The sequence below is a fragment of the Mauremys reevesii genome, linkage group 1, assembly GCF_016161935.1.
Source record: "Mauremys reevesii isolate NIE-2019 linkage group 1, ASM1616193v1, whole genome shotgun sequence".
Classification (NCBI taxonomy): domain Eukaryota; kingdom Metazoa; phylum Chordata; order Testudines; family Geoemydidae; genus Mauremys; species Mauremys reevesii.
Genome location: NC_052623.1, coordinates 335,920,623 through 335,930,479, shown reverse-complemented (window position 1 = coordinate 335,930,479; position 9,857 = coordinate 335,920,623). Strand labels below are relative to the sequence as shown.

Sequence of the window (9,857 nt, the reverse complement as noted above, 5' to 3'; positions counted from 1 at the left end):
GCAGTTTGCTCTGCATGGGCAGACGCTGCATTTTCATGGAACTCAATGTGGGACTGGGCCCAAAGCTCCTCTGTGTTGAACATATTGCAATTTCTTTATATTTATTGGCTCCTTGAATTGTTCCCAGGAAAAGTTCTGTACATTTTATGCAGCAGTTCTCTTGTGTGTGATATTTATACCAAATAATCAAATTGCAAACTGAACTAGAACAGGGTACAAAATCAATGGGAATTGCACATGGAGTAGAGAGAAAGGACACTCCAGTGATCAGGGTGCTAGCCTGGGCCTTAGGAGACCCAAGTCCAATATCCTGTTCTGACACAGACTTCTTCTGCGACATTGGACAAGCCACTTAGTCTCTCTGTGCCTCAGTTTCCCATCTGTAATGGGAATAATAGCACTTCCCTACCTCACATGGATGTTATGAGGATAAATACATTAAAGGCTGTGAGGTGTTCACATACATATATGAACATCAGATAGATGGTCAGTACCCCTCAGGGCAAGGACCCTTACTGCCCAATATTCCCAAGAAAGGGAATGATCCAACACTCATTGACCTAGCAATACTTCCACTGACTGATAACATTTAGCATCTATAAAGTATTTTCTTTTTTAAAGTTTGCCTCAGTTAATATTAACCAGTCTGAACACTTCCTCTTTGAGGTAGGGATTAGCATCCCTTCCGGGGAAATGATGACAAAGAAGGATTAAGTGAGTTGCCTAAGACCACACACCAGATTGGTGGCAGATCTGAGATCAGACTCAGAGGTATCAGCTCAAACTCCAGATCACGCCTCCTCTCACACATCACTGACAGTTATGCAGGAGTGTAGGAAGCAGAATCAGGCTCTGCATTTGAAATGTCTGACAATACATGCAAGCGACTGATCCTGGGAGGAGATCTGGAAGGCTGTATGGAGGGGAAAAATGTAGCTTTCAAACTCTATACTGCATTCTAATGGCCATGGATACATCCCTCCTGCCCAGAAGCTCACATATGTTGTTTTGCATTAAAAATGTAATCCAAAGCATTTGGTAACAGTTTTTTCTAACATAAAACATTAAACCAGAGAGAAATTCAGGACATGGTAAGAGTGTGAGGGAGTGCCAAAGAATCCTTTAGCAGAAAATGTGCTGTGATCTGAGGCATTCTTTCACACCCTTTATTCTTGTAATAAGTAAATCACTTACAGCTGCTATGTTGCCAAACTGAAGAACTTAGACAGTTTTGCATACCCTCTGAAGAGTTGTGTAGCTAACCTACCATTGCATTACTCATCACTGTCCCCAGCCCCAGAATTATCTTAAACATTAAAGGTTAGCTTGGGAGGTTGGAAGACCTTCCCACTTGGCCAACAAAATTTATTTTATCAGGTGGTACCTCTTGGAACATTTAAAAGCTCCAGGAAGAAAAAATCTTGTGCAGACAGTAGCTAGCATCAACTGAACTACCCCTCTTCTCCAAATCTTGGGGCTTTTACTGGCACAGAGATCCTCAGGATGGTAGGGAAGAGGACAACCAAGAACAGCAGAACTACTGAGAAGGGATGAAAAGGACAGATAGTGGACTCATAAGAGAACAGCTGTTTTTGGCAGTACAGCTAGTGAAGAAAAGCTGAGGAGGAAAAAGTGAGTTTATAAACCACTCCGTGTCAACTGTTATGGACAAAAAGCCAGCATTGCACCTAGAAAGCCGGTGTTTTAAAAAGACTAGCCAGGGGAAAGCCAGGATCAGGTCCAGAAGAGACAACTTACCAGCCAGGTGCAGAGCACAGGTGGGAGGCTGTGTGGAAGGTCTGTAACCACTCAAGGAGCTGAGTGTGTGAGGTTAAAGCTGAGATGTGGCTGAGTTGCTGCAAGTGACAAATCTAAAGGTTACAGTGATACTGAATCATCAAACTGTCACTCAAGTAGTCCCACCAGGCCAACGCCCTTGGGAGTAGCAGTGATACCTGGAAAACAACTGATTAAGAGGCATTAACGGTTAGGTGGACCAGCCCTTCATGCTCTTCAAAGAAATAGTGGCATGAGAGTATGCTGCTGCTACAGAAGAGTTCCAAAGACTGGAAACTATCATAGAAGACAATCAAGAGTAAGAACTTCTTAAAGAGACAAAGCTGAATACACCGCCTAGCATTTAACACAGGGAGTAGAGCCCAGTAAAAAGAGGACATACCGGTATCAAATTGGAGGCTCAGGGGGATTATGTTTTGATAATTGCCCTGCAGGAGGAGCCTGTGAGAACAGACACCACTACATTGAAGGAGATAACCAAGAAAGACTCCTGAAACAGTACCAAAAGAAAGAAAGGAAACTTGAGGTGGAATCTACCCAGATCTTTGATACTGAAGGCGGGAGAAAAAGACTTTGCCCTCAAAAGGGGGATGGACTGGAAGGTGCACCCCAGGCCTGAAGAGTTTCTAAGAACAGCATTAACTGTGCACCTTTTCTTGGACTGCTTCAAGGGGTTTAAACTAGTAATTACAGCATGTATAATTAACTACAGTCAGCTGTAATCCTTCATGCCTAGGGTTACTGCATTATTTCCCTTAGGCCAATGGCACTAAAAAACCTTTATATAATAGACATGTGTGCAAGTGGTTATTGTGAACCCACAAAATTCTAGAACTCTGGGAAAACTGGCAATCTACCTAGAACATGTCAGTGTTTGATGTACGTTAATGTTTGTAGTGACCCAAAAAGGGGAGGTGGTGGGGAAAAAAGGTTAGTTACAATAGTAAGAACAGAAATGGGGCTGGAGCAAAAAGGATCACAACAGCATGGAACCAAACAACAGAAGAGGACAGCCGAATTAAAAAGCGAGAGAAAGAAATGTATAGAAAAGAGAAAGGGATGCACAAAAATGGAAGAGGAGAAATAGCAGATCAGTAAAAAAAGAAAAACTATAGAATTATAGGGGTGTGGTTTATTTATTAAAAGAGCTGATCTGCCATTTGCTATAAATCAGAACATGTCCTCCATTGAAGCACCACAACTACAAATCACACTTGCATCTTGAAATTTCTTCTTCTGTACCATTTAATTACAAATGCCCCTGAGAGTATTTCTGAATCCAAATGATGTTAGAAAATCTTGGGCCAACCCTCCTAACTCCTACAGCCCCCTTATTTTCTTTTTTTCCTGTAACCCCTCTCTCTCTTTATTACATTCCTTTCTCCTCCAACTCCAATAAACAGCTGTATCTGGGAGCTTTTCTCTTTCTCTTAATGAGTGTAGTGTTTGGGGGTCCCTAAAAACTGTAATTCTTATTAAAAACAAAACTATCACAAAATGTAGATGCCTTCTAGAATGCATTGACCTTGGGAATCAGCAGAGCATTCCTTGCCAAATCTTCAGTTCCTGTGCTGTGACTACTAATAGTAGCAAGCTCTGAATGCAACTCCCAGGCACATTTGGAGGTCAAATAGTTCCCCAGGATCTCTCCCCTGTTACAGATCACTGGGTGGGTGGAGTAATACCACAAACAATGAGTTGTATTTTATCCTTCCAATATGCTTATTTTCCTTTTGGCACAAAGTCAGTTTGAGTTTGTCAGTTTTGGAAGAGTATTATAACTGCAGAAACAAAACAAACTGCTACAATATACATATCATGCACATACCTTACCCACCAAAGTAGTAATACATGAATGCATAAAAACAATTAAAACCCCAACATTTTGCAACTGATTCATTCAGGGTAGCAAATACAAAACTTGTTTAGCCAGCCAACCAGCCCTAAAAACCAGCCAAGGTCAGTGCTGTTCTATCATTAACAATAAAAAAAAAGGTTGCCAAAAAGCTATGTAATCTTGGATTCATCTAGAATGAGATCAGAACTGTGGTTCATGGCAGTTAGAGTGGAAAGCTCATGACATCTTTAGACCAGTGGTTTTCAAACTGAGGGTCACAACCCAGTACTGGGTCGTGGAATGTAAGGCACTGGGACACGGTGGCTCTGATCAGCAAATAATCAAACTGCAAACTGATTATTGCTGGGAACTGGCCAATGGGAGCTTGGGGGGTGGTGCCTGCAGACGAGAGCCACATGGAGCCCCTTGTGTGCCTCTGCTTAGGAGCCATACCTGCTGCTGGCTGCTTCCGGGGCTTAGCACGGTCCACAGTGCCAGGACAGGCAGGAAGCCTGCCTCAGCACCTCCGCTGTGCCACTGACCAGGAGCCACCCGAGGTAAGCCCACACCCTAACCCCATGTCCCAATCCCCTGTCCCAGCCCTGAGCCCCCCCAAACCCAGAGCCCCCTCCTGCACCCCAAACCCAAATCCCCGGCCCCACCCCAGAGCCCTCACCCCCACATCCCAACCCTCTGCCCCAGCCCTGAGCCCCTCCCACACTCCAAACCCGTCTGCCCCAGTTTTGTTGGGTCACGGGCATCAACAATTTTCTTCAACTAGGTCGCCAAAAAAAAAGTTTGAAAACCACTGCTTTAGACTATACTTGAACAGACAACTCAATTTAGTTTGTTAGCAAGAAAAACCTCTGAGGAGTGGCACTCTGATACGATCTTCAGCAATCTGAAAACAGCAGGATGGAAAATAGGTCTGCAGCAATTTTAAAAGCATCATATCTTACTCTCTGCTTCAATCAAGCTTCCATAACAGTTCAAAAGACATGCACAAGCAGGCTGCAGGCCCAATATCAGTGGATTTGTAACAGAATAAATTGTTGATACTAATTTGAATAGCAAAAAACACTGATTGAAATGTCTTTCACTCTTAAAGTGGATCACTGAATATCCATAATAATTAGAACAAGCTGTTTCAAATATACACTTCTTTTAGATTCTTTGCAGACAATCACACAGACAGTACTACCATGAATCACTTTTAACAAATGAGAGTGAACAGTTAAAAATGGTTATAATCTTTGATTTTGAGCCTGCTGAAGATACAGAATTTCAGCAATTATAGAAAGATATATAGTTTGTAGATATAATGTTCAGTCATATAGAATAAAATTTAGTGTCTTTGATGTGCAGGTTTAAGATAAGCAAAAGTGCATTTTAACTTACTAGTTGCATTGATCTAGTTCTAGGTAATCAATACTATACATTAGTGAAAAATAGTCTTTACAGAGTAGGCAGGGGCGGGGCACATCTCTGCCAAAGGGGGGGGCAGTAACTGTGTGCAAGTGGAGGGGAAGAGGTGAGAGCAGGACTCAGAAGGGCTAGAGCAGCTGCCGTGGTGCCCAGGACAGAGCACTCCTATCCCTCTGCCCTCATATTCAAGGTGTACCTTTGCTGAGACCACACATTTTAAAACTGTACCAAAATTAGAGAAATTTATATTAAAAGCTATGCACAGATAAAGACCCTCAAAATATAGAAGATACTACTGTGCTATGATTAACTGTAGGGGTACGGCCACACTACCCGCGGGATCGGCAGGTTGCGATCGATCTATCGGGGATCAATTTATCGCATCTCGTCTAGACGCGATAAATCGATCCCGAATGCGCTCCCTGTCAACTCCAGAATTCCACCAGGGCGAGAGGCAGAAGCAGAGTTGACGGGGGAGCCACAGCCATCGATCCCGCGCCGTGAGGACAGGACGTAAGTCAAACTAAGATACGTCGACTTCAGCTACGCTATTCTCGTAGCTGAAGTTGCGTATCTTACATAGCCCCCACCCCCAATTGTCACTATTTATTATGAAGGTTCCCCACGCTTTCCATTATCAGACCCTGTTTTCACTTGCTTATAACTTTGACAAACTAACCATTTAGGCTGAAATTTTCCATGCCAGGTGTCTGTTTCAGTCTGATTATTTATTTATTTTTAAAATTTAAGTCAAAATGGTTCCGCTGATTCCGAGAACAAAGCAAGAGGAAAACGTGGTTTGCCTATATTAAACAATTCTGGCAACCTAGTCTTTAAGAAGCTCTAACACCCTCATACTTTAGAGCAGAGATTTGAAAGTTGGCACAGTTTTAATCGCACTGTTAAACAATGGAATACCAATTGAAATGTATTAAGTATTTTGGATTTTTTTTCTACATTTTCATATATATTGTAATCAGTGTTGTAATTGAAATCAAAGTGTATATTATTTTTGTTTACAAGTGTTTGCACTGTAAAAACGATAAACAAAAGAAATAGTATTTTTCAGTTCACCTCATACAAGTACTGTAGTGCAATCTCCTTGTCGTGAAAGTGCAACTTACAAATGTAGATTCTTTTTTTGTTACATAACTGCACTCAAAAGCAAAATAATGTAAAACTTTAGCGCCTGCAAGTCCACTCAGTCCTACTTCTTGTTCAGCCAATCACTAAGACAAACAATTTTTTTTATATTTACAGGAGATAATGCTGCCCTCTTCTTTTTTACAATGTCACCAGAGAGTGAGAACATAGATTTGCATGGCACTTTTGTAGCTGGCATTTACGTATTTACGTGCCAGATATGCTAAACATTCGTATGCTCCTTCATGTTTCGGCTACCATTCCAGAGGACATGCTTCCATGCTGATGAAGCTCATTAAAAAAAAAAGTGTTAATTATATTTGTGATTGAACTCCTTGGGAGAGAATTGTATGTCCCCTGCTCTGTTTTAGCCACATTCTGCCATATATTTCATGTTAAAGCAGTCTTGGATGATTACCCACAACATGTTCATTTTAAGAACACTTTCACAAAACATAAAGAAGGTACCAATGTGAGATTTCTAAAAATAGCTACAGCACTTGAACCAAGGTTTAAGAATTTGAAATGCCTTCCAAAATTTGAGAGGGACGAGGTGTGGAGCATGCTTTCAGAAGTTTTAAAAGAGCAATACTCGGATGCAGAAACTACAGGACCTGAACCACCAAAAAAGAAAATCAACCTTCTGCTGGTGGCATCTGACTCAGATAATGAAAATGAACATGCGTCGGTCTGCACTGCTTTGGATTGTTATCGAGCAGAACCTGTCATCAGCATGGACGCATGTCCCCTGGAATGGTGATTGAAACATGAAGGGACATATGAATCTTTAGCGCATCTGGCACATAAATATCTTGTGACACTGGCTACAACAATGCCATGAGAACGCCTGCTCTCACTTTCAGGTGACATTGTAAACAAGAATCCGACAATATTATCTCCTGCAAATGTAAACCAACTGGTTTGTCTGAGCAATTGGCTGAACAAGAAGTAGGACTGGGAGAACTTGCAGGCTCTAAAATTTTACATGGTTTTATTTTTGAATACAGGTTTTTTAGTACATAATTCTACATGTGTAAGTTCAATTTTCATGATAAAGAGATTGCACTACAGTACTTGTATTAGGAGCATTGTGAAAAATACTATTTTTTTGCTCTTTTACAGTGAAAATACTTGTAATCAAAAATAAAGTGAGCACTGCACACTTTGTATTCTGTGTTGTAACTGAAATCAATATATTTGAAAGTGTAGAAAACATCCAAAAATATTTAAATGAATGGTATTCTATCATTGTTTAACAGTGCGATTAATCACAATTAATTTTTTTAATCTCTTGGCAGCTCTAATTATTATCATTATTGTTACTGAGAAGTGAAAAATATTTCTCTGCAGTCTGGACCTTGACTATACCTTTACCAAGAAATTTGGACCTTGACAAAAAATAATTGACTACCCCTGATCTAAAGGTTCCAACCCTGCAGTTGACTCATGTAGGTGTCAATATGATGTCACATACAGGAATTTCTGTTTTTTCAGTTTGCTTTTTTTTAAAAACCTAAAAATTACACACAAAAGTTAGGAAATGCCAGAATTCAGGTTGCCAATGCAACCTTAATTCAGCCCCCTTGTGTGTTTTTTAATTACATGATCACCTATTATTCTGACATTCCCTTTCAGATGATGTCATGGGGTATCAGGCCATCAGGAGGAGGAAAGTGGGGATCACCCCTTTTCGGTGACAGTGGCTCCTCATCTTGGGGCCCATGAGGTCTAGCAACCAGAGTCTATAGTGGCCCAAATCTGTGGGGCTGCCCTTATCTTCACGGCAGCGCAGCTTTAGTCATATCTTTTCTAAACTGAACAGTCCCAGTATTGTTAATCTCTCCTTGTATGAAAGCTGTTCCATATCCCTAATCATTTTTGATGCCCTTCTCTGCACCTTTTCCAATTATAATATATGGTATTTTTTTTTAAATGGGGTGACTAGAACTACATGCAGTATTCAAGGTATGGGCATACTATACGGATTTATATGGTGGCATTATGATATTTTCTGTCTTATTATATATCCCTTTCCAAATGGTTCCTAACATTGTTAGCTTTTTTGCCTGCTGCTGTACACTGAGCAGATGTTTTCAGAGAACTATCCATGATGACTCCAAGATCTTTCTTGAGTGGTGACAGCTAAATTAAAACTCCATTGTTTTGTACGTATAGTTGGGATTAAGTTTTCCAATGTGCAATTCTTTGCATTTATCAACAATGAATTTCATCTGCCATTTTGTTGCCTAATCAACTGGTTGTGTGAGATCCCTTTGTAACTCTTAGCAGTCAGCTTTGGACTTAACTTTTTATATAGGGTTATCTAGGGAGGTGGTGACATCTCCTTCCTTAGAGGTTTTTAAGGGCAGGCTTGACAAAGCCCTGGGTGGGATGATTTAGTTGGGGATTGGTCCTGCTTTTAGCAAGGGGTTGGACTATATGACCTCCTGAGGTCCCTTACAACCCTGATATTCTATGATTCTATGATAATTTTGTATCATCTGCAAATTTTGCCACCTCATTGTTCACCCCTTTTTCCAGACCGTTTATGAATAAGTAAAACTGCACAGGTCCCAGTACATATCTTTGAGGAACCCTGCTAATTTTGCCACCTCATTGTTCACCCCTTTTTCCAGATCGTTTATGAATAAGTAAAACTGCACAAGTCCCAGTACATATCTTTGGGGAACCCTGCTATTTACTTTTCTCCATTGTGAAAACTGACAATTTATTCCTACCCTTTGTTTTCCATCTTTTAACCAGTTACTAATCCATGCAAGGACCTTTCCTCTTGTGCCATGACTCCTTACTTTGCTTAAGAGCCTTTGGTATAAGACCTTGTCAAAGGCTTTCTGAAAGTCCAAGTACACTATTTCAACTGGATCACCATTGACCACATGCTTGTTAACACACTTGAAGAATTCTAATCTATTGGTGAGGCATGGTTTCCCTCTACAAAAGCCATGCTGACTCTCCATCCTATCATGTTCATCCTATGTACCCGATAATTCTATTCTTTACTACAGTTTCAACCAATTTGCTTTGTACTGAAGTTAGGCTTACTGGCCTGTAACTGCCAGGACTGCCTCTGGAACTTTTTTTTTAAAAATCAGCATCACAGTAGCTATTCACCAATCATCTGATACAGAAGATGATTTAAGCAACAGTTTACATACCACAGTTAGCTGTGCAATTTCATATTAGAGTTCCTTCAGAAATCTTGGGTAAATACCATCTGGTTCTGGGATCTTATTACTGTTTCATTTTTCAATTTGTTCCAAAACATCCTCTACTGACACCTCAATCTGGGACAGTTCCTTAGATCTGTCACCTAAAAAGAATGGCTCAGATGTACGAATCCCCCTCATATCCTCTGTAGAATTTACTGAGCTTCTCTGCAACAGATTTTTCTTCCTTGAGTGCTCCTTTAGCACCTTGATCACTCAGTGGAACCACTGATTTCTTGGCAGTCTTCCTGCTTCTGATGTATTTAAAAAGAATTGCTGTTAGTTTTTGTGCCTTTTGCTATTTGCTCTTCAAATTCTTTTTTGGCATTCCTAATTATACTTTTACACTTGACTAGCCAGAGTTTATGCTTCTTTCTATTTTCCTCACTAGGATCTGACTTCCAATTTTTAAAGGATGCCTTTTTACC

The 9,857-nt window shown here is 40.6% G+C and overlaps 1 protein-coding gene across 6 annotated transcripts in view; it reads right to left on the bottom strand.

Moving 5' to 3' along the window:
- FBXL13 (F-box and leucine rich repeat protein 13) overlaps window positions 1-9,857 on the bottom strand; it is a 168,011-nt gene that overhangs the window by 99,387 nt on the left and 58,767 nt on the right. The window lies entirely within an intron of this gene.